Here is a 23569-nt window from a genome sequence, read left to right on the forward strand (position 1 = left end):
CCACCCTCCCCTTGGTTACAGGGAACCAGGCAGAGGGCCTTCTCGGTAGTGGCACCCGCCCTGTTGAACACCCTCCCACCAGATGTCAAAGAGAACAACAACTACCAGTCTTTTAGAAGACATCTGAAGGCAGCCCTGTTTAGGGAAGCTTTTAATGTTTAATAGACTATTGTATTTTAATATTCTGTTGGAAGCCGCCCAGAGTGGGCGGGGTATAAATAATAATTTCTTCTTCTTCTTCTTCTTCTTCTTCTTCTGCTGCTGCTGCTGCTGCTGCTGCTGCTGGAGAACGTGACTCATTCCCAAAATATAATTAAGAACGAGCCTCTTAAGTATGTATGAGAAGTGTGAGCTTGCTTTTGCCAGGTAATCTTGTTTCCATTAGGTCTAATTTGAGGCAAACAAACTCTCATCTCCTCGTCGACATGAAAAAGTATTTCTCTTTTCTGATCTTCCATTTTTGTCTGAGTTGAAAATCCCTGCTCACAATATGTCATAGAGAGCTGTGGAAGAATAGCCAGGGCGACTCTGTTCAAACAGTGATTATGGATCACAGCTAGGTATCACTTTATGGTCTTGCTCTTGTTTTGAAAAGGTAGCTATCCATATTCTTTTTAAAAACTCAATATTTTTAATACTATACTATACGATACGATACTATACAGTGCACGCTCGGGTTGCGATTTGGTGCATGCGCAAAGCGCAATGTAGCACTTCTGCACATGCGCAACCCCCGAAACCCGGAAGTAACCCATTCCGGTACTTCAGGGTTTCGGCAGGTCCATAACCCGAAAAAACGCAACCTGAAGCATCTGTTACCCGAGGTATGACCATACCATACCATACCATACCATACCATACCATACACAGCACTGAAATGTTTAAATATTTCATTGCTTGTCCTTCAATTTTCCAGCCACACTTGGCATCCTCTCTCACTATACCAATGGCCCTTAATACAATAATACCAATACCAATGGCCCTTAATACAATGGCCCTTATACACCCTTAAGAGAACCGCTGCATTAATTCACCCCACAACCGTAGCCTATAAAAAGCTTTTTTTTTTCAGAACAGCAGTTTGTACAGCCCACTATGGAAGGTAACAACACAATAAAGTTCAAAACGGTAACAGTCAATTGCGCATCTATTCAGAACCCAGTTCAATTAATACTACAAAATGGGTGAATCTGATCCACTGACACAAGTTGTTCAAAGCCTGATCGTCATTTACCCCACCAGCGCGCAAACACACACACAGTTGCCCCCTTGCCTCTTAGCACTCCCCCCACTAGGCAGTACCACCCGCTTTGGGACCCTGGGATCAGAAATTCACTGCTCTGCAAAATGCATCTGGGTCTTTGCAACTCTTTCCTGGCTGACACGTTGTGGGTTGACAACAGAGCTTGCCTATGGGTTACAGTGAATTCAGGACAGCAGTGAGTCATTGCGATTGTGTGGGTTGCACAAGGTTCCGGTTTCCAAGGATGTAGCCAAGTATGTCACTGGGAACTGTCAGGGCCACGGGGCCTGCCAAGCTGCCTCTGCCCCACCCTCTGTAAGGTGACACATGTTTTCAATTCCAAAGATATTTGCCTGCAACGATGAGGACTAGAATCTTACTCAGAGATGGAATTGCGCAACAGAGGCCTCCAATTCAATTTCTTCACTGTCATGCGCGTCATGATTGGGAAGCTGTTTCTTCCTCTCGAGGGCCACATTCCTAACCTTTCTTCTTTTTTAATAAATATTTTTAATAATTTTTAGCATACAAAATTTTAAAGACATACCACACAAATTATTACACACATATCTTTGTTTGGACTTCCTTCAGCACCTCTGATAATCCTCCGTCTTAATTACTTCTCCTGCAATTCTTAACTTAATATTGCCTTTACATTTTCTAACAAATCATCTCTCCCTTTCCATTTTTACAATATTTCTTAAATTATTCCTCACAGAGTTTCTTGCAAACCTAGAAACGTAATCTGGTCATCACAAATACTTTTCAAATACTCCATAAATTTAGTCCAGTCTTCGGTGAACCTCTGGTCCCACCGGTCTCGGACCCTTCCTGTTGTTTTGTTGTTGTTGTTAGTCGTTTAGTCGTGTCCGACTCTTCGTGACCCCATGGACCAGAGCATGCCAGGCACTTCTGTCTTCCACTGCCTCCCGCAGTTTGGTCAAACTCATGCTGGTAGCTTCGAGAACACCGTCCAACCATCTCGTCCTCTGTCGTCCCCTTCTCCTTGTGCCCTCCATCTTTCCCAACATCAGGGTCTTTTCCAGGGAGTCTTCTCTTCTCATGAGGTGGCCAAAGTCTTGGAGCCTCAGCTTCAGGATCTGTCCTTCCAGTGAGCACTCAGGGCTGATTTCCTTAAGAATGGATGTGTTTGATCTTCTTGCAGTCCATGGGACTCTCAAGAGTCTCCTCCAGCACCATAATTCAAAGGCATCAATTCTTCGGCGATCAGCCTTCTTTATGGTCCAGCTCTCACTTCCATACATCACTACTGGGAAAACCATGGCTTTAACTTTAATCTAATTCTGCGTAGTCCATTAATTTCATCCCACATTCCTAATCTTTCAGGGGCCGAATGCTGGCAGTGGGCGGAGCCATTGCTGATTGTGGGTGGAGCCAGAGACAAAGGTGTTCTGGATAAACAAATACAATCAGGAAAGAATGATGGGGAACCCGTCAACTTATTTTTTATCCATGTCCCTTCAATTGTTCTGAAACTACATGGGGGCAGAGGGGACGAACAAATAGGAAGGACGTTGTAGTGGTTAAGAATGCTGGTCTACAACCTGGGAGAACAGGGTTCAAATCTCCCATCAGTTGTGAAGGCTGCTGGGTGACCTTGGGCTAATCTCTGTCCCTCAGCCTAACCTACTTCTCAGGGTTGTTGTGTACATAAAACAGGCAGGGGGTGAAACTTATCTGCCGTACTGAGCTCCTTGGAGGAAAGGTAGGGTATAAATGGAATAATAAAATAAATAATAATAACTCTAAAGGGGGGGGGGGGAGAAGAGGGCAGGCAGGAAACAGTGTGGTTGGGGGGGCATAAAATAATGTTGCAGCCCCTGGGTCGCAGGTTAGGCAACCTGTGCTATGCGCCGGTGGTTATTCTCAGCAAATATGCATGGGACTGAGTGGTCTGTATAGATGTGGCCTTGCAAAACTTGTTTCTCTGGAGAGGACAGTGGGGCAAAAGATGCAATAGCTTTGTGAAATATACTCGGAGTCGAGAGTGGATTTCATGCTCTTTATTCAGCTCATAGTGGTGAGGAGGAATGAATGTTCCCCCAAAATATCTGCTTTATATTCATTATTTACACAATGGGCCCCACGTGATTGGCTAATTCCGGGATTCTCCTGTAGGCCAATCAGGTTGCAGATTCACTTCCACCTGGAGATGGATTGGGTGGCTCCTGCGGACCAATCATACTGCTGCATTGTTCTAGGACCTTGTTCATAACTGTATATATAAATCACATGTCTGAAACCCCACCGATTAGGTCCTGAACAAATTGACCTCAAATATTTCTCTGCAAGGTCAAAGTGGGAAACCTCCCCATTCTCTCTTTCCTCACAAATCCTGTCCTCACTAATCCTGTCTTAAGGGCACATTCAGGATATGAACAGGGTGTGAGCCTGTGACCTGTGACCTAGATTCAGGAATTAAGTAGTTATAGTAACAAAAGAGTGGCCAAAACCCAGATAATGCAATCAGGTAACTTGCCGGACAGGAGATAAACAACGCACTCAGATTTCTGTTGTAGACCGCCTTTTCTGTGGTGTGTGTATGATGTTTCTGGGGGGTGGTCTTGGACTCCAGGGTGGGCAATTTAAAATGTCTATATAAGGACGGGCACACCTTTGTTCTGGGTCGTCCTCCTCTCTGCTGCATGTGGGGGAGCACCCTGTTGCAACAGTTAATAAAGATCAGGCTTACAAACTGCTTTGCTTCTCAGTATTCTCTGGTTGGTCTCTGTTATTTTCTCCTACCGATAGAGAACCTACAAAAGGACTCTATATGGGCTCTTGGGTACCCCATAAGGGAAAAGGAGCAGTTTCTTTACTTATATCAACGTCAAATAAGCACAAGGTAGCCTTCCACGAATTCTCATTCCTTGCACCACACATTCCGCCTGAGATTTGCAGGGTGGGCTGGATCCAACCAACCAGAAATGGGATTTTCCCTGTTGAAGTTGGTCAGGTGGAGGACCCTTTCCCTTTGCCCTCTCTTCTGACCAGCCTCTGTGTTGCCAATGGTTTCTAAGCAGGAAAAAGTTAGAGCATACCTTAGATCCTATCTTGCATGCACTCACATGCATATTGGCCACCGGTCCAGCTGGAAAGGTTATTTAAAGACAACTCGGAAGTTTCCTTTTTTTTTTTTTAATTTGCATTTTATTTATTTGTTAACATTCTTATATTACATCGGTAAACATTGTCATTATTACATTACAGGACTTACTATAATATAATTTCTAACATGTATACAAAATTATATACAAATTTTATATACCTAGAAAGAAAATGAAACAAAAAAAAGAACAAAGAGAAAAAACAAAAACAATCCCCCCCAATCATATACATACCAACACACTAGACTTCCTGTCTTTCCCGTTGTATATTCCTTTTTTACAAATGAATGTCCTCTTATTATTGTGTATTTCTTTACATATTATCTAATACATTCCTATATCAATATGTGCTCTTAGTCTTATTTCTCAACTCAGTCTCACTCCAACGTCAATCAAACGCTAGCGTAGATAGCGAACCTTTACTGTATTTTTGAACATATGTTTTACATCTATCCCACTTTTCTATAAATTTTTGTTTTGAATTGCCTCTCAGGGTATTTATTAACTGCGCCATTTCAGCAAATTCTTGTAGCTTGTAATGCCAGTCCGTTATTGTCGGGGCTTCTTGTTCCTTCCACCCCTTTGCCACCAAAGTCCGAGCTGCGGCCGTTGCATATAAGAATACCTCCCTAAAGGCCTTCGGGATGTCCCTGCCAATAATGCTTAACAGAAATGCCTCTGGTCTTTTTAAAAAAGTTATTCCAAACATTTTTTTCAACTCGGGAGTTTCCAAAGGCAGAGCAAACAGCACTGCAGGCACCCACAAAGAGAAAAAATGGCATCCGACCTCGCTGACTTGGAGCATTTGAGAGCGTCAGACTGGCAGTCCACCATCGCCCTACGGCCAACATCCTTTGTTTGAGGCTTAGGGGACACAGAGTTGGCCATTGACACAGCTCTGTCCTCCAACACTTTGGCCTGTTGCTCCATTTCCCCCCCCCCCACACACAGCCGAGTCGGTGGTGCCTTGACAGCTGCTTCCCTTTGACTAAGGACAGGGCCGTCCCCTTCAACGTTTCTGAGCAGGAATCTGAACCCTATACCGTGGTACCTTGGTTCTCAAACGCCTTGGTGCTCAAACAACTTGGAACCCAAACACTGCAAACCCGGAAGTGTTCCGGTTTGTGAACTTTTTTCAGAAGCTGAACGTGCTCCATTTTGAGTGTTATGCTTCCGATTTGAGTGTTACACTGACGATTTGAGTGCCACACTTCCGTTTTGAGTGTTACGCTGAGGTCTGCCTATTTTTGCAATTTGTTTTGTGTTTTTGTGGCTCTTTTTTGTTTTGTTTTTGTGACTGTGTGGAACCCAGTTCAGCTACTGATTGTGTGACTGCAGTATATTGTTTATTGCCTTCATTTTATGGACCAATGGTCTTGTTAGATAGTCAAATTCATGTTAAATTGCTGTTTTAAGGGTTGCTTATAAAACTCTGAAACGAATTAATCCGTTTTGCATCACTTTCAATGGGAAAGCACGCCTTGGTTTTTGGAAAGCTTTGGTTTTGGAACGGGACTTCCAGAACACATTAAGTTTGAGAACCGAAGCACAGTGGTACCTCGGGTTAAGTACTTAATTCGTTCCAGAGGTCCGTTCTTAACCTGAAACTGTTCTTAACCTGAAGCACCATTTAGCTAATGGGGCCTCCTGCTGCTGCCATGCTGCTGGAGCATGATTTTTGTTCTCATCCTGAAGCAAAGTTCTTAACCTGAGGTACTATTTCTGGGTTAGCGGAGTCTGTTACCTGAAGCATCTGTAACCTGAAGCGTATGTAACCTGAGGTACCACTGTACCACTGTATCGGGACAGCTTCTGAATGTGCTTTCAGGCTGCATGTAGAATCACAGAATTGTAGAGATGGAAGGGACAACGAAGGTCATCAATTCCAACCCCCTGCAATGCAGGAATCTTATTGCCCGAAGTGGGATTCAAACTCACACCCTGGAGATTAATAGCCAGTCGCGCTCTACTGTCTGAGCTAGGCTGGTGAACTTATGTTTCGCTGTCCTTTCCCCCTCCCGCTCCCAGCCGTTCCTCCCGCCGATCAGCCTCAATTAAACTCGGGCTTCAGCAAATGTACATTAGCAAGCTGTACCCGAGTGTAACGTACAGGCTGCACATAGCTTATCAATGAATCACTTTTTCCTGATGTGCGTTTCCAAGGAAGCCACTTGGGAGAGGGTGAATGGGGAAAGAGCGGGGCTGTGTGTGTGTGTGTGTGTGTGTGTGTGTGTGTGTGTTCAGTGCAGGGACTGCCTTGGCCGAAGTCCAGCGAGCTCGAGAATGACGGCAGGAGGCGGCACGGTTTGTCCTGTTCACGCAACAGGTTGTTAAATAACAGTAATAATAAAGGCTAAGTGCCTCCTTTTTGTCCCAACGAGGAGAGGGACTGATTCCAGTTGGCAGTACTGCAAACCCAGGATTGAACAAGATGTATCTACACACACACACACACACACACACACACACACACACACACACTTGCTTTCCTGCTGCCCTCTTCCTCGCTCTTGTTATCTCTGTTTGGAAATCACACACACAGTTACTCCAGAAGCTTATTTGCAAGGGAATCTTTAAAAGGGATTGAGAGGACAAGGGGAAACCCCTTATGAGAAAAGGGGGGGGGGCTGTCTCAGGTTGCCGCTATTTAAGGGTGAAACAATTGTAGTCTAACGCAACAAACCCGTTTCCCCAAAGATCAATTTTTTTTTCTTTTTTTGTATGTGATTAGGAAAGTGACATAACTGTCACCTCACCTCCTTGAAAACAAACCCCCATCTGCACTATAGGTTTAAAGCAGTATCATACCACTTTAAGATCGCTGCAGATGGTGACAGCAGCCACGAAATTAAAAGACGCCTGCTTCTTGGGAGAAAAGCGATGACAAACCTAGACAGCATCTTAAAAAGCAGAGACATCACCTTGCCAACAAAGGTCCGTATGGTTAAAGGTATGGTTTTCCCAGTAGTGATGTATGGAAGTGAGAGCTGGACCATAAAGAAGGCTGATCGCTGAAGAATTGATGCTTTTGAATTATGGTGCTGGAGGAGACTCTTGAGAGTCCCATGGACTGCAAGAAGATCAAACACATCCATTCTTAAGGAAATCAGCCCTGAGTGCTCACTGGAAGGACAGATCCTGAAGCTGAGGCTCCAATACTTTGGCCACCTCATGAGAAGAGAAGAATCCCTGGAAAAGACCCTGATGTTGGGAAAGATGGAGGGCACAAGGAGAAGGGGATGACAGAGGACGAGATGGTTGGACAGTGTTCTTGAAGCTACCAGCATGAGTTTGACCAAACTGCGGGAGGCAGTGGAAGACAGGAGGAGTGCCTGGCGTGCTCTGGTCCATGAGGTCACGAAGAGTCGGACATGACTAAACGACTAAACAAAAACAACCACTTTAAAACCTGTGGCTTACCCCAAAGAATCCTGGGATCTGTAGTTCGTTAAGAGTGCTGAGACCTGTTAGGAGACCCTCTGTCCCCCACCCCCACAGAGCTACAGTTCTTACAGTGGTTTAGCAATAAATCCCTCCTCCCAGGGAACTCTGGGAATTGTGGCTCTGTGAAGGGAGCAGGGGTCTCCTAACAACTGTCGGTACCCCTCACAAACTACATTTCCCAAGATTCTTTGGGGGGAGGTTGATTGTTTAAAGTGGTATGACGCTACTTTTAAAAAGTATAGTGCGGGTGAGGGCTGTGTGAATTCTCATTCAATCGCCAGCATGGTCTGAACTCCCTGAAAAAGAAATCAGGATGAATAGTCAATATACACCTCCCACCTCTAAGCCCTGGAGATGGAGGTTAATTGGGAGGAGGGAAGCAGAGGACAAACCCCTACAGAGTCTATGCAGTAATTTGCAACTGGCTCGTGCCAGGCTGAAGCTTGCAAGCTGCAAGCACAGTCTTCAGAATAATGTTATTAAGATTATTATCATTACTGCCGGCGCTCCAGCCCTCCGGGAAATTCAAGCTCTCCCCCTGCCACCTGGAGGGAGCCAGGCAAACCTGGGGGCTTCAGGTGAGCCCTGGAGGTCTGGCAATCCCACAGGGAATCTACCTGGAGTGGATTCTGTTGCTCTGTCATAAACGCTGCTCAGAGATTGTGCCCATGACACAACACACACAGCTGCGCTGTAGGCTAGAACTGGTGAAAACCACAGTTCCCTTTCCCAAAGGAAACTGAGAAATTTTCAGAGAGGCTGAAACTAGGGATTTCTAACCAGAACTTCTCAGCTTCTCGGGTGATGCTTTTTACTGGCATGTTGAAGTTGCAGGGCCTCCTTTGTGCCTGTTTGTTAGGCTTCTGTTAAATGCATAGGCACAAGGAGATGAAAAATAGTTGGCAGTTTTAATCCTGTAAAGGGGCAGCTTTAATTGAGAGAGTTCTCGTCAAACTGTCTTTCCTTGTCCCCTGCCTCTCCAGATGACTTATTTTATCTACTGTTACTGTACTGTTCTTTCCCTTTTGTAAGTTTACTCCAAATCCTGTAGCGTTGAAGGTAGTTCAGAACATAAAAGTTGTAATCTGGCTGAAATAGCTAGTTACAGATTCCTGATCAAAGAACTTGAGATAGCTTTATAGCTTGAAAGTTATGCCTGTTTACTTAGAACGGTGCTTCCAGACAAGGGCTTAACATTGCTAACAGCTTTTTCAGCTGTCAGATGCTGCAAAAACAAACAAACAAACAAGAACAAAACAAACCAATTTATGTGCATGAGAAGCATTGAACCTAGGGTAAACACGGAGTTCATTACGCCAAGTAGGAATGTGTACATACCCACATTTACTCTGCATCCTATGTGCTCCTCTTGATGGTTTAGGTAGCTGTGTACTCACAAGATGTTAGACACAATCCAGAACTATCCTGCAGCTTCTTGTGAAATGCTGCGTTTTGATACATCCTCCGCCCCCAAATCAGCTTTGATCTGAATTGGTAAAGGTAAAGGGACCCCTGACCATTAGGTCCAGTCGTGGCCGACTCTGGGGTTGCGGTGCTCATCTTGCTTTATTGGCCAAGGGAGCCGGCGTCATGTGGCCAGCATTACGGGCTTAAAACATCGTGAGGTTGTTGTTATTTTTGCTGTGATTTGCAAGTTGCCGTACACGTTTTTTAAAATGTACATTTTATTGCTTAAACCAATGAAATCAGGACATCAATGATGTTGTATACATCAGCACTGTTGGATGTGTATCTTAAGGCCCTGCCGTTTGTCCACACAGGGTCTTAGGACTTGCCGATCAGAAGGTTGGCGGTTCGAATCCTCGCGACGGGGTGAGCTCCCGTTGCTCGGTCCCTGCTCCTGCCAACCAAGCAGTTCGAAAGCACGTCAAAGTGCAAGAAGATAAATAGGTACTGCTCTGGCGGGAAGGTAAACGGCGTTTCCGTGCACTGCTCTGGTTCGCCAGAAGCGGCTTAGTCATGCTGACCACATGACCCGGAAGCTGTATGCCGGCTCCCTTGGCCAATAAAGCGAGATGAGCGCCGCAACCCCAGAGTCGGTCACGACCGGACCTAATGGTCAGGGGTCCCTTTACCTTTAACTCCTTTGGTGGTGGGGTTCTCTGCTGATGTGCTGGGCATAGTCCTATTGATAAAAAGAAAACTGTCATTCCCACTTCTGTGTTTGAACACTGCATGTTTGTGCTGCGCAAGCATGATTAACCTTCCCTCCTAGCACAGGTTCCTCGATGCAAATTGCCCCCCAGAGCTGCAATTAGCCATGGAAGGGGAAAACATATCGGCACCATACAGGAAGGAGCCTGTATGTTTCCCTCTCCTCGGTTTATAGGAACTGGTGTGTGTGGCTTGAATCACGAGAGTCAGCACTGGGAGAGAGAGATTTCTGGTTTGTTAATTTTTAAGCTGTGCTAAGGCGGCCTGGCCTGATCCAATCCGCAGTGCCTGAGGCTGCTGTTGACGCAGGCATCTCTAACAACACATCCAGTTCCGTCCTCCTTGGTACTGGGGCCAGATTCAGAATCCAGAGATTCACAGTGAAAGAAAAAGGTTTATGTCCATGCAGCTAAACCTGAAAATGTATGCTGGTATAATCTTGAAAGGCTGAATTGGCCAGGTCTTCCATGTGCAAGAGAAGACCTCTGCCTGTATCCCTAAAGATGAAATTATGCAGGGTAAACTGAAATACAGATATATATACTTGTATTTTTTGCTCTATAAGACTCATTTTTTCCCTCCTAAAAAGTAAGGAGAAATGTGTGTGCGTCTTATGGAGCGAATGCAGGCTGCGCAGCTATCCCAGAAGCCAGAACAGCAAGAAGGATTGCTGCTTTCACTGCGCAGTGATCCCTCTTGCTGTTCTGGCTTCTGAGATTCAGAATATTCTTTTTCTTGTTTTCTTCCTCCAAAAACTAGGTGCGTCTTGTGGTCTGGTGCGTCTTATAGAGCGAAAAATACGGTGCATGCTTAAAAATATTTTGAGCAGGCCCCAGATATGTGGGCTACCTCAAAGAAGGTGTTTGTTTGTTTTTAAGCACAAAGGAGACAACAGGTTTGCCTTAAGCTTTGGACAAAGAAAGAAAGACAGAAAGAAAGGTGATCTTTATTTTCTGCTATATGGAATCATAGAATTGTAGAGTTGGAAGGGGCCACTAGGGTCATTTAGTCCAACCCCTGCAATGCAGGAATCTTTTGCCCAATGTGAGGCTTGAACCCACAACCCTGAGATTATGAGACTCCTGATCGACCAACAGAGCTACCGACATAGCCTCGCTCAGCCTGGGCAAAAGGCAGGTAAAGTCAGCCACAAAAAAAACCAGCTTTCTAGTTAACTGGTCCCTGGTTAAGTGGTCAATGCGGTGCATATTTTCCTAGGAAGAAGCCCCAGTGTTTGGGGTTCTGTTCCTAGTAAATGGACATAGGCCAAGGCCTATCAATGGCACCTCTGAGGCTTACGTGTGCTTGGTAGGAAAAGCCCCATCACAGAAGGTGTAGATGGTATCAACTACAACCCAGGACAGTGCTGGCAAGGGCTGATGGGAGTCATAGTTCAAAAATACCTGGAGGGCTCAAAGGCAGCAAGCTGTAAAAAAACCCCAATGATTTTGTTAAAAACAACAAATTTGTGTGTTTTTAATCCTTTATTTTTTTTAAAAAAAATGAATAAAAATTATATAAGCATAACCACGAAAAAACACCAAAGCACTACCCTATGCCTGTTTACACAGAAGCAAGTCCCACCGAGTTATATGACACTTCCTCTCAAGTAAAATCCGTATATGGGCTCATGAACAAGAATTAGCATCTGCCCAAAATGCTTGTTAACTCTCTGATAGGCTCTTCATTTGGAAGCTGGCTCGGGCTGAAACCAGTAAAACTTACTTCCGAGTAAACTCGATGCAACTCAGCAGAAAATGGAGTGGTGGCGGTGGAATTTTGTAGGTACATCTACTTATAACTCTCCCCGCCCCCCTCCCATTCCCCTTCTGCGATCCCGTGCAAACGCGGCGTTTTACTCGAAAGTAAACCCCGCGAGCGCTGAGCACACCCAACCCGCGCCCAGATTCGCAGCCGCTCAGCGACTCCGGCCGAGGCGCGCACGTGCAGCCACACGCACACGCAGCGGGCGCCTTTCCCCAGTTCACGTGTGAATCCGCACACAGCAGCAGCAGCAACGAGCAGCAGAAGCAGGCGCCGCTCCACCAATCCGGGCGCTTTTTTCCCGGGGAAAAAAAGGGAGGGAGGCGACTGGGCAGCTCGTCTCCTCCTCCTCCTCCCTGGCGCTGGCTTAGACGGGGGAAGGAAGGAGGGCGGGCGGGCAGGCGGGCCGGGAGGAAGCGGCGTGTGGGCTGGGAGCGGGCCGGGCTCCGGCTCGCTGTCTCTGGCTGAGGCTCCCTTGTCACCGCCTGCGTCAGAGCGCAGGAGTTTTCCACTGACGAAAAAGGGCAGCGCAGCAGCTGAGCCGGGAAGGAGGAGGAGCGACGGCGGCGGCGGAGCAGTCCAGCGCCAGGCGCAGCCAGCCAGCCAGTCTCTCCGCAGCCTCGGACGCAGCAGCAGCAGCAGCAGCCGCCAGTCTCGACGGCGATGCAAGCCTGAGCGGCGCCGTCTCGCCCTCCTGCTCCTCCTCTTTCTCCAGCCGAGCCTCCTTCCTCCCAAGCCGGCTTGCCTGCCTTCCCCGCCGCCGTCCGAGGAGCCCCCAGCGGCGCCGGTGAGTGTCTGCGTCCGCCCGGCTCGCCGCCGTCGGGGCCCGCGCTGCGCTGCGCTCTCGGGGCTTAGAGGGCTGGCGGTGGGGCGCGGGGGACGCGGCGCCCTGAAGAAGGGTTGGGGGGCGTGTTCCCGCGGGGAACTAACTTAGGGTACGAGGGGCCATAACGAGACCGGCGACTGCCCCCACCCCGGCGACAGCAGTCGTTGGATAAAGGGAGAGGGGGCGCTAGAGAGGCGGGAGTTGGGGCTGGTCCAGGTTGGATTGCGGGCGCGGAGGGCTTCGGTTCAGAGAGCCCGACAGGGGGCGCCCTGGAGACGGGGGGTAAGAGAGGGGCAGATTCATAAAGCGACGGCCGGGACTCTCCGTTGGGGCTCGCTCGGGACCTCTGACTGTGATGGATGGGAGCAGTTCACGGCCAGGGTAGAAAATGAGGTTGATTTGAAGTGAAACGGAGTTAAGTCGGGGTTGGAAAAGCAGACGTCGGAGCGGGCGGAGGAGCGGGGGTCGTGGGGAGGCGATGCCCACCCTCTAGGGGGCGCTGTAGAGCGGGCGAAAGAGGCGGCTGGAGGAGTTCCGACGGTCGGAAGGGGGCGCGCAGTGTCCAAATGGTGCGCCGATGCGCGGAGCTGGGTCTGGGGGACGGGAAAGTGGCTCGTTTCTGGCTGTCACACTTCTGATCGTGTTAAGTGGGCTCTTCCGGAGGCATTTCGCCCCCTTAGGAGTAGAAACCGAGGCATTGAGAAGATTCCGGACTCCTGCTGTGCTCACGTCGAGGTTCCTCGCCGTCGAGGCGCTGACTTCCCCCGGCTGGGGATCTGGGGAGCGCGGCTCCTTCCTTTCCCTTATTGTCTAGCGGCAGCCTGGATCTTATCCTGATCCCCACCCCCGCCACGATCTTACTCCTCGCTTTCTCGTTTCCCTCCTTGCACCTGATCTCTCCCGAGGCGTCTGCGGTTTCGATTCCCGCCGCTCGCGTTGATCTGGCTACGGTGTGTTTATTATAACCTGGATTCTTGCGAGCATCTGTTTAGGGAGCCAACCCCGCGCTTTCTTCCTACCCCCCCCCCCCTTTAAGGTCCTGGAGTGATGGGTTGTAAAACAGTTCAAAAGAAGTTAATTGAGTTGCCCAAATTCTCCAGCCCTGGGAGATAATGATATTTGGCTCCTCGCTGGGCTATCTCTTAAGGGACTGGCAAGATCTCTCCCTGGGGCGATCTTAGCAAAGAATGTGAGGCAGATTGTGTTCAACAGCAACAACCCAAAACAAGAATGCCAGATACTATATTATAAAATGTGTTGTTTCTTGGTCTCTGCCTTCCTGGAACCAGAGAGAGAGAGAGAGAGAGAGAGAGAGAGAGAGAGACTCCATCATTGTGGAAACAACGTAACTAGTTTTGGAATTTTTGTTTTCCATGTTCTCAGGATTTTCTTTCTTACAGTTCCCCCCACCCCACCCAGGTTTGTTGTCATCAGTCCTTCCTCCTCCTCCTCATGTGTCATAGTTACGCTGGGGAAATACTGCGCTTTAGCAGGAGTTTGATGCCAGGGATGTGAGTCACACACAAGGCAGCTTAAATATAGGTTCTTGGGGTTTTCTTTGAAACATCACAGTTGCTTGTCAATGGCATTGCATCAACAGCAGCCTGTCTGGTTTGCATCACTGAATAACGTCGTTGGAATTCAAAGCCGTGTCATGGCAGTGTTGTCCAAATGTCTCGCGATGGAGGCATGCACTCCCCCACCTCCCTCAAAGTAAAACTGGACGCTCTGTGCTCACGAACACACTCGGAAGCTGAATCTTGTTCCCATGTAACCCCACCCCCCTTGCTGTTCAGCACAAGCCGCTCCAGGGAATGTCTCTTGGCTCCAGGGCAAGCTCAGAACAGGCACTCATCCAGAGACACAGGAGGCAGCCTCCTTCTGGGGACTTGTGGCCAATTCTACTACGCCTCTGTGTTGGGAGTGTTTGAACGGTGTGAATGCACACAGTGCAGAGCGACAGTAGCATTTCTCCCCACCCCCATCAGAGGCAAGGTCAGAACAGGGCATCATTCAGCGATGCAGCAGGCAGACTCTTTTTTTTGTGGGTGGCAAACCATATCCCTGCATTGCGGGGGGTTGGACTAGATGACCCCTAGGGTCCCTTCCAATTCTACAATTATCTGAAAATTAACATTTCTTTTGTAGTGTATTAGTACGGTTCAGCAGATAGTAGGATTACGTGCATCAGGTTCATCATATCCCCTGGTCATAGTTGTTATGAAGTTAATTACCCTTTTGTCACAAATGCATATTGTTGTTGCAGCAAGGGAAAAACTCACACTTGAGCTGCGCATGGTTGCTTTTCAACTTCTGAGCAGATTGTGCAGAAGTAGCTGCAAACGCTTGATCTTAGTTTTGCCGTGCTGCTGTGACGGGGGCTGTTTTTCTTTGCTCTTCCCCTTTTGTGGTCGCTTGCAGAGTTTTGAGTTTGAGGCTGCGTACTTGCAAGGGCCCAAGTCCATTTCACTTGGAATAATAATGTAACTCCTCATAATTATGCGTTGGGCTGGGTTGCCCAGCTGTCCTGAGGTATTCACTCCTTTTCTACTACAGTACAGCCTTTTGTGATGTGCTAAGTGACTCATTTATGACACCCGTACAGCTTTCCTGCATCTCTTGAGGACACGTGACTCTTCCTGCCTGTCAGATCTCTGCTCAGCCTGGAAGTTTGCATCCTTGGATGGGAGCAGAACCAGACAAAGAAGGCTGCCTTTTCTTCTTTCTGCATTTCTCGCTCTCCTAGACCAAGAAAGCAATAGCAGTTTCTGTTCCGGTTGCTGTTTGATGAAGGAGCCACAGGGAAGCTGCTTTTGCTTTCTCTTGCAGCCACAGCAACACCTACTGGTGCAAAGGCAGGACTGATCAGGAGCAGTTTTCATGGTGAAACTCCTGTGGGTGGGAGAGAGAGACTTGAGACCAGAGAAGGATGCAGGCTCGTGTTTTTACTTGCCTTCTCAAAGCCTTTAATAATAATAAAAAAGCTGTTCTGACAGTCCTGGAGGCCAAAAGTTGATATGGATGACATTTCGTGGTTTCTCTTGCAGGGATGGGGGGGGGTTACCTGTGGAAGCCCCTGCTTCTGCCCCACTGCCAATTTTTCTGCACTGTAACTCTCAAAATCCCTAAGGTAAAGGACACCTGGACGGTTAAGTCCAGTCAAAGGCGACTATGGGGTTGCAGCGCTCATCTCGCTTTCAGGCCAAGGGAGCCAGCGTTTGTCCACAGTCAGCTTTCCGGGTCATGTGGCCAACATGACTAAACCTCTTCTGGCGCAACGGGACACCGTGACGGAAGCGAGAGCGCACGGAAACGCCGTTTACCTTCCTGCCGGAGCGGTACCTATTTATCTATTTGCTCTGGTGTGCTTTCGAACTGCTAGGTTGGCAGGAGCTGGGACAGAGCAGTGGGAGCTCACCCTGTTACGTGGATTCGAACTGCCGACTTTCCGATCGGCAAGCCCAAGAGGCTCAGTGGTTTAGACCATGAACAACATTTGGAGTGTCTATAGGTTCCTGTTTCTCTTTCTCAGTCTTTTTATTTTTGCATGTATACCCCACCTGTCCTCCAAGGCGCTCAAGGTTAGCCTGCATAGTTCTTCTCCCCATTTAATCCTCACAGCAACCCTGTAAGGTAGGCTAGTCTTAAGAGACCCGTGACTGGTCTCACCCAGTGAGCTTTGTGGCTGAGTGGGGATTCGAACCCTGGTGGTCTCCAACACTCTAACTTGGTGGTTCCCAAACTTTTCCCCCTCTGGATCGCACTTTCAGATTAACAATTTGCTTGCACCACACCAAATATTTATATTGATAAGGCATTGGAAAACAAACTAGGATTGTCCTGGATATCACTTGATTCTCTTGCTCACCACACCCTTTGAGAACCACTGCTCTAACTGCTACACCACACTGTCTTTGTATTCTGAAGCAACAGGAGCAGCTTGCGCAATGACTTGGTCTCCATCAGCTCTGCCTCTTTTGCTTGTTTTCAGTCCTAGTCATTGCTTTAGTGTGGAAGCATTAATGGAAGCATTAATTTGCAATTATAAGGGGGGATTATTATTATTATTTTAAAGCAAGCTTTTTCTTTCCAAGTGCCCTCATCGCCCTCCCCATCGAGGAATATAATACGCTGGAGGGAAGAACAGTTAACACGGTTCCCTCTCGAGTTACAAACGGACACCCTTTTGGCATCTGTTGCTGCAGAAAACAGATGTCTGTGTCGGGACGAAGGCATTGTCCATTTGGCTGAGGGTTCCCCAATGGTGCCTACAGAGGGGAGGGCAGGGGGGACTTAAGTTGGAGCAGCGAGCAGGAGATATTGATTATGTCTATCAGGGAACGAATCATCTGTTGTCGTGTAGCTGAGTCAATTTGCAAAGCCGTTCACAAGCGCTCTGCCCTGTGAGGTCTGTCCCCATTTTACAGGGAGCAAAATAGAGGCTGAGATTGGATGGTAAAAGTCTTGTAGACTGTCCACAGCAGAGGAGTGGACTCTCAAACCCAAGTCTGTCTCTGATCCAAGTTGCCCCCCTTCCCTGCAATCTCAGAGGACTCGCTATTTCTCTTGACGTGGTTGTTGGTGTGGTGGTTTAGAGCACGATTGGAATGTTGCTATTCCAGATCTCAACCCAGCAATCAGAAGGGACCTTGAGGGTCATCTAGACCAACCCCCTGCAAGGCAGGAACCTCAGCTAAAGCATCCGTGTCAGATGGCCATCCGACCTCTACTTAAAAACCCTCCAGGGTCCACAACCACCTGAGGGAGCCTGTTCCATTGTCAGATAGCTCTTACTGTCACAAAATTCTTCTTGATGTTTAGTTGGAATCTCCTTTAAACCACTGGTTCGAGTCCTATCCTCCAGAGCAGGAGAAAACAAGCTTTCTCCATCTTCCATGTGACAACCCTTGAGATATTTGAAGATGGCCATTAATGCTCCTCTCAGTCGCCTCTTTTCCAGGCTAAAGATGCCCAGCTTCCTCAACAGTTCCTCATAAGGTTTGGTTTCCAGACCCTTGGATCATTTTGGTTGTCCTTCTCTGCACACATTCCATCTTGTCAACACCCTTCTTAAATTGGGGTGCCCAGAACTGGACACAGTATTCCAGGTGCGGTCTGTCCAAGGCAGAACAGAGTGGAACTATTACTTCCCTTGATCTGGACACTATACTTCTGTTGATGCAGCCCCAAAGAGCGTTAGTGTTTTTGCTGCCGCATCACACTGTTGTCTCATGTTAAGCTTGTGGTCCACCAAGACCCCTAGATCCTTTTCACATGTAATACTTGGAAGCCAGGTGGCCCCCAGGTGGCTTTCTTACTTAGAACCAATCAGGGGATGGTTCCACCTCCTGGGGGTCTCTGTGCATTCTGCCCTACCAGGCCCAAATGGGCTAACATTGGCATTGAAGTATTCAAAGCACCTCATTTGCGTTATCTCGCCAACACAACAACCCTGTGAGTTGGGCCAGTAGTAAGTGACATACCCCCTCAAGTGAATTCGTTGTTGTTTCACTGCTATACCGCTTTCTATTTTAAAGAACAAATCTCAAAGTGGGTTACAACACATTGAACACCAAATAAAACAGTCCAGAACAAAACATATTCAAGCTTCAAGGAAAATCTTTCAGATCCTTCTCCAAGTCACCTGACACCCAGAGATCGTCATGTGGTCACAATTGGACCCGTGGCTGGTGCCTGGCTGATGTTTAACGCTGCTTCCCGGGTTCATGACTCAATTTCTTCAGCACACCCCCATTGTAGCTTTCCTGTTCTACTTCAAGCATAAAAGTGTAGATCACCAGAAAAGAAATTCAGACCCAGTAGAAATGTCCATTGCCTTTTTCTGTAAATCTGCAGGGATTGCTTGCATGTATCTTCTGATGCATGTATCTTCCTTGCATGTACAGTGGTACCTCGGGTTAAGTACTTAATTCGTTCCGGAGGTCCGTACTTAACCTGAAACTGTTCTTAACCTGAAGCACCACTTTAGCTAATGGGGCCTGCTGCTGCTACTGCGCCGCCGGAGCACAATTTCTGTTCTCATCCTGAAGCAAAGTTCTTAACCTGAAGCACTATTTCTGGGTTAGCGGAGTCTGTAACCTGAAGCGTATGTAACCTGAAGCGTATGTAACCCGAGGTACCACTGTATCTTGCATGCTTGCATGTATCTTCCGATCCAGATTCTCCTCCTTATATTCCACCTCCCCGATTGCTTTTCGGTTCTTTTTTCTGGAAGGAAAGTAGCTTATCTCATTCAGATTCAGGGACTTCATTGTGGCATGCAGCAAGTAGACGGTTAGACCCCCCCCCCCCCAGTTCTTCCTGCATTATTAAGAGCAGGAGGCCGGCGCGTCAGAGGTAAAACAGAGTGTACCCACCAGAGGACAAACAAGGTAACCGGCGTTGCATTATTCATCAGGTGTAATCAAATAGAGGATTTGCCTAGACACTGAGGGCAGTTTGTATCTTTTGTCTTCCGTCCCCGCTTGAATTTGATTTAAAAGAATTAACAACCAAGTCACTTGCTTCTGCTGCCGGCATCTTTTAACACGGCCGTTCGCCTTTACCAATAATGTTGAGGGCTGAATCGGGCAGGAGCCTGCAAACCACCGCCACGCCTTTCTCTGTGTAAACAGAAGCCTCTGGGTGACTGTAGTGGCTCCCGGGAGTTGCTGCAGCCATGCACGTTGCTTCGTAAATCCAGTGCAGGTGGAGAGATGAGTAGGCACTGGGGAAACTGCAGAGAGGGGTGGAGGGAGCCTGTCAGGTTAGAACCAGGGGCTGCTCTAGGTGTGAGCACCCTGGGGTGCCCGCAAACCAGCTCAGGAAATGGAAAGAGTCGGTTCCTGCTAAAATGCAGGCAGATCAAACTGTAGCCTGGGGGCTTTGCGTGCAAGGTAAACACACAAGCAGGCACTCACTAGGTTTTGCAAAACATCTAGCTCTGTGTTGCCTGAAGGGCTTCATTTGGGAACTTATGGTCCGGTCCCCGCTCCCAGTTTGCTGCGGGGAAAACGGAGGTGTCTCCATTGCTGGAGCCATGAGTACCTGTTGCACGTGGCGGTTCTGCTGTTAAGCTGAATTCCTCTTAAGTCCTGCAGCAAGAAAAGCTGGATCCTGTGACCTGAATGAATTATGGAAATGAAAGCAAATTAGCATCGACACTCTTTGCATAATGCATTCTGCTCCAGTGATTCAAGAGGAGCGGTGGGGTGTTAAGAGAGTGAACCCTGCCGGCCAGAAATTCCTGAATAAAAACCCTTTCCTTTCTGAGATTTCACCAGGTATTGCTAGAAACTTCATTTCCTGTTTTGATGAAAGCTGGAATTCCCAGGAACTTGAATTCTGATCCTGATAAACCAAAACCCTGGGCTTCCTTGCATAGGTCTATAGGGCCCCGAAGTGTGTTCTCAGGTTTTGTTTTTTGCCGGATTAGGAAAGAGGGAGATTTATCCTAGTGCCTGCGGCTGGTTACAGAGAAAGCTTTGAGGTCTTGTAGAAAGATGTGCTGAGTGTTCCCGATGCAGAGAGCAAGTTTTAAAATGGCATTTATGGCATCTTAAGCTTGTTCTATGGTTGTACGAACATTTCAGGGGCCCTCCCTCCTTATTTTTGCATTGGCACAGCCTGCAAGCAAGGTGCAGGGGGCTCCAAGAGAAAGAAGCCATATGTTCCTTTGCTAAGTTACAAATCTTGTTTACTGGTCACCTGGAAGTTTTCCATCCTCGCCACAGGCAACCAGAAGTCCAGTTTGTTGCTCCTACTTTTTTCTCTCTTTTTTGCAAAACTAGATAAACAATTTCTGCCTTTTAAAAAACGACATAGCAAATTTGTGCACCCATACAGCTTAATATTTATATGCCACCCTTCCTGCAATGAGATCATGATGGGTATATGTCTAAGGCAGGGGTAGGCAACCTAAGGCCTGTGGGCCGAATGTGGCCCAATCCGGCCTGCGGACTGTCTGGGAATCCGTGTGGTTTTTATATGAGTAGAATGTGTCCTTTTATTTAAAATGCATCTCTGGGTTATTTGTGGGGCATCGAAATTCGTCCATTCCCCCCCCCCCCAAAAAAATAGTCTGGCCCACCACATGGTCTGAGGGACGGTGGACCGGCCCATGGTTGAAAAAGGTTGCTGCCCCTGGTCTAAGGGCTACTCCAGGTTACTTCCTCAAGAGCCCTGAGAGTAAGGTGGATGAGCTGAGTGTGTAACCGGTGAGGATTTGAACTTAACTATTATTCGTTAAATTTATACCCCACTTTTTCTCCAGGGAGCTCAAAGTGGCCCACAACTCTTCCCACTCCCCAGTCTAACCTGACAATAATCCCTTGGGGTAGGCTAAGCTAAGAGCGAGTGTCTGACTCAAGGCGACCCAGTGAGTTTCATGGCTGAGTGGGAATACGAACCCTGCTTTCCCAGGTCCTAGGCTGGCACTCTAACCACTACACCACACTGCTTCTCCTGCGCCTAAACAGTAAGAGCTGTTCAATGATGGAACGGACTCCTTAGGAATGTGGTGGACTCTCCTTCCACGGAGGTTTTTAAGCAGAGATTGGGTGGCCATCTGTCATGGATGCTTTGGCTGAGATTCCCTCATTGCAGGGGGTTGGACTGGATGACCTTTGAGGTCCCTTCCAATTCTATGATTCTGTGAAATCTAGCCCTGGACTGCAACAGCACTCTGTCTCCCTTGCCTAGCCCTAACTGGGCACTTGCCATCTTTATTTGTTCTAACGATGCTCAGATGATTGGCGCGCCCCTTCCAAGTCGCCTGCCCTGGTCGTGTGACTCCCATTCGTCTCCGCGGGGTTTGTGCCAGGGAGTCTCTGCGAGGATTGCGCCCTGTGTGACTGGGGCATGCGGCTGAATTACGCCCATGAGCTGTTTTCTCCCGTGATGCGTGTTCCCATCGTGGCTTCCTGAGCACTCAGTCAGTCTCCCCGGACAAAATGCTGCCTGCATTTTCTGGCGGGTGGGGTTTGGTTGTCTCACCGGTCTCTGCTTGCGACTGATTCATGCTTTTTTATTCTGGGATGTGAAACGTACGTGTGCTTTCTAGCCTTTGCTGTCCCAACTCTATTTTTAGCAGCAGAGAGAGATTATGAAACCTTATAGTCGGCTTAAGTTAACCCCCCCCAAAAAAAGGGAACCGCTTGAAGGAGCGGGAATCCCAATTTACTGTTCCTTGAAATAAGGTTGCTGAGTCCCTTTCTGTGCGCAAAGGGGACTTCTTGAATCTAGTCTCTTCTGTGCGGTCGTTTCTGGTGGTTTCCCAATGTGGTATCTACATGGGAAATCACAGGGTGAAGGTAGGAAAAAAGTAACTTTACTGCTGTGGAAACCCCCCCCCCCATTTTTCCCAGCACACACACATATATGCAAAGTATTGTATGAAGTAGCCTGGAATATTTTTAAAGGAAAGCACCAGAATTATTCCGTGTCTCTCCTTTTTATGTATGGCTCCAGTGTGTATTTCAGGCCTAGATTCACGGGCACCCGGTGCCCGGTGTGCAAGCAGTTGGAGAACGTTAAAAAAAACAAATACTTGCATGATGCACACACTGAACCATTGGTCTGTGAATGGGACAAGAGAAGCTTTTCAGTATAATCTCTCCCCTGCTCACCGATGGTGAGTCGGTAGTACCTCCAGGTAACCAGGAAAGGAACTTGTTTCTTTCTAATTGGAAAAAGGTGGCCTTTTTTGTGTGGGCTAAATTGCAAGGTTGGCAGAGATGGTTGCTGGAAACTTTCCAGTGCCTGCCTAGTTTGGTTTTGGAAAATGAGAGTTGGGGGAACCAGCATCCTAACTTCCCTCCCCACAGAACCCCAAATTCACAGCTTTGCAGGTAGGGTTGCCTCAGATGCTACCTCAAGTTGGACTGCCAGATTTAGCCCAGGGCTCTCCAGTGGCCAATCCCCAACGCCTAGTATATTTCCAGAGCCAGTTGACCAGAGCGAGCGGGTGGAATTCTGCCCTTACCCCAAAGGGAACGTATGAGGCCAGACTATTGCTTCAGCTCCCCCAGTGCTGTCTAGAACTGGTATGGAGAGAGAGGTCTGCCCCATCCTGTGTCCACATTCAGGGTTTGGACCTTTTGCATGCGTGGTCTGGCTCTCGTACACAAACCTCACAAGCCAGGGCCCGGTGTTTGAAATCAGCCAAGTGCATTTTGCACCTTACTACTGACCACTTGGGACGCAGGTGGCGCTGTGGGTTAAACCACAGAGCCTAGGGCTTGCCGATCAGAAGGTCAGCGGTTCGAATCCCCGCGACGGGGTGAGCTCCCGTTGCTCAGTCCCTGCTCCTGCCAACCTAGCAGTTCGAAAGCACGTCATGTGCAAGTAGATAAATAGGTACCGCTCCGGCAGGAAGGTAAACGGTGTTTCCGTGCGCTGCTCTGGTTCGCCAGAAGCGGCTTAGTCATGCTGGCCACATGAGCTGTACGCCGGCTCCCTCGGCCAATAAAACGAGATGAGCGTCACAACCCCAGAGTCAGCCACAACTCGACCTAATGGTCAGGGGTCCCTTTACCTTTACTGACCACTTGTGACCAAGCAAAGATGTCTGGGCACCTGGTATCTCCGCCATCTGGAGGTGCGTGCCTGGGGATCCTTGGACGTGGACTGTTTCCGCACACAAGCAACACATCCTGTAGGAATCTACCTGTTATATTTTACCTGCGCAATCGGAATGAATTTCAGGAACCGAAATGCTTTCTCTGTGCAGCTTGAGCAGGAGCAGTCACCGTTAAGAAAAAGAGGTCAGAAAAGGCCAATATATATGCATACTGTCCCTGGATCAAGTGACTTTTCTTCTTTAAGCTCTCATAGTTCTTCACTGAACTCAAGATGGTCCTCTCAGCTAGCCAGATGTTTTAACTGAGAGTCAATCCCAGTCAGTCCATCATTTGAAAAATAAGACTTTAGAGCCGCCTTACCCAAAGAGGGTAATGAGGGACACGGGTGGCGCTAGGGACGCGGGTGGCG

At 48.1% G+C, this 23569-nt stretch overlaps 1 protein-coding gene across 1 annotated transcript in view; it reads left to right on the plus strand.

Moving 5' to 3' along the window:
* Positions 1 to 12172: 12172 nt before the first annotated feature.
* Positions 12173 to 23569, plus strand: part of CSRNP1 (cysteine and serine rich nuclear protein 1) — a 34160-nt gene continuing 22763 nt past the window's right edge. The window contains exon 1 of the mRNA XM_080974130.1: positions 12173 to 12541. The gene's annotated coding sequence lies outside the window, so the exon portion shown is untranslated. The remainder of the gene's footprint in view (positions 12542 to 23569) is intronic.

The sequence above is a fragment of the Podarcis pityusensis genome (genome assembly GCF_964106645.2).
Source record: "Podarcis pityusensis genome assembly, chromosome: 12".
Classification (NCBI taxonomy): domain Eukaryota; kingdom Metazoa; phylum Chordata; class Lepidosauria; order Squamata; family Lacertidae; genus Podarcis; species Podarcis pityusensis.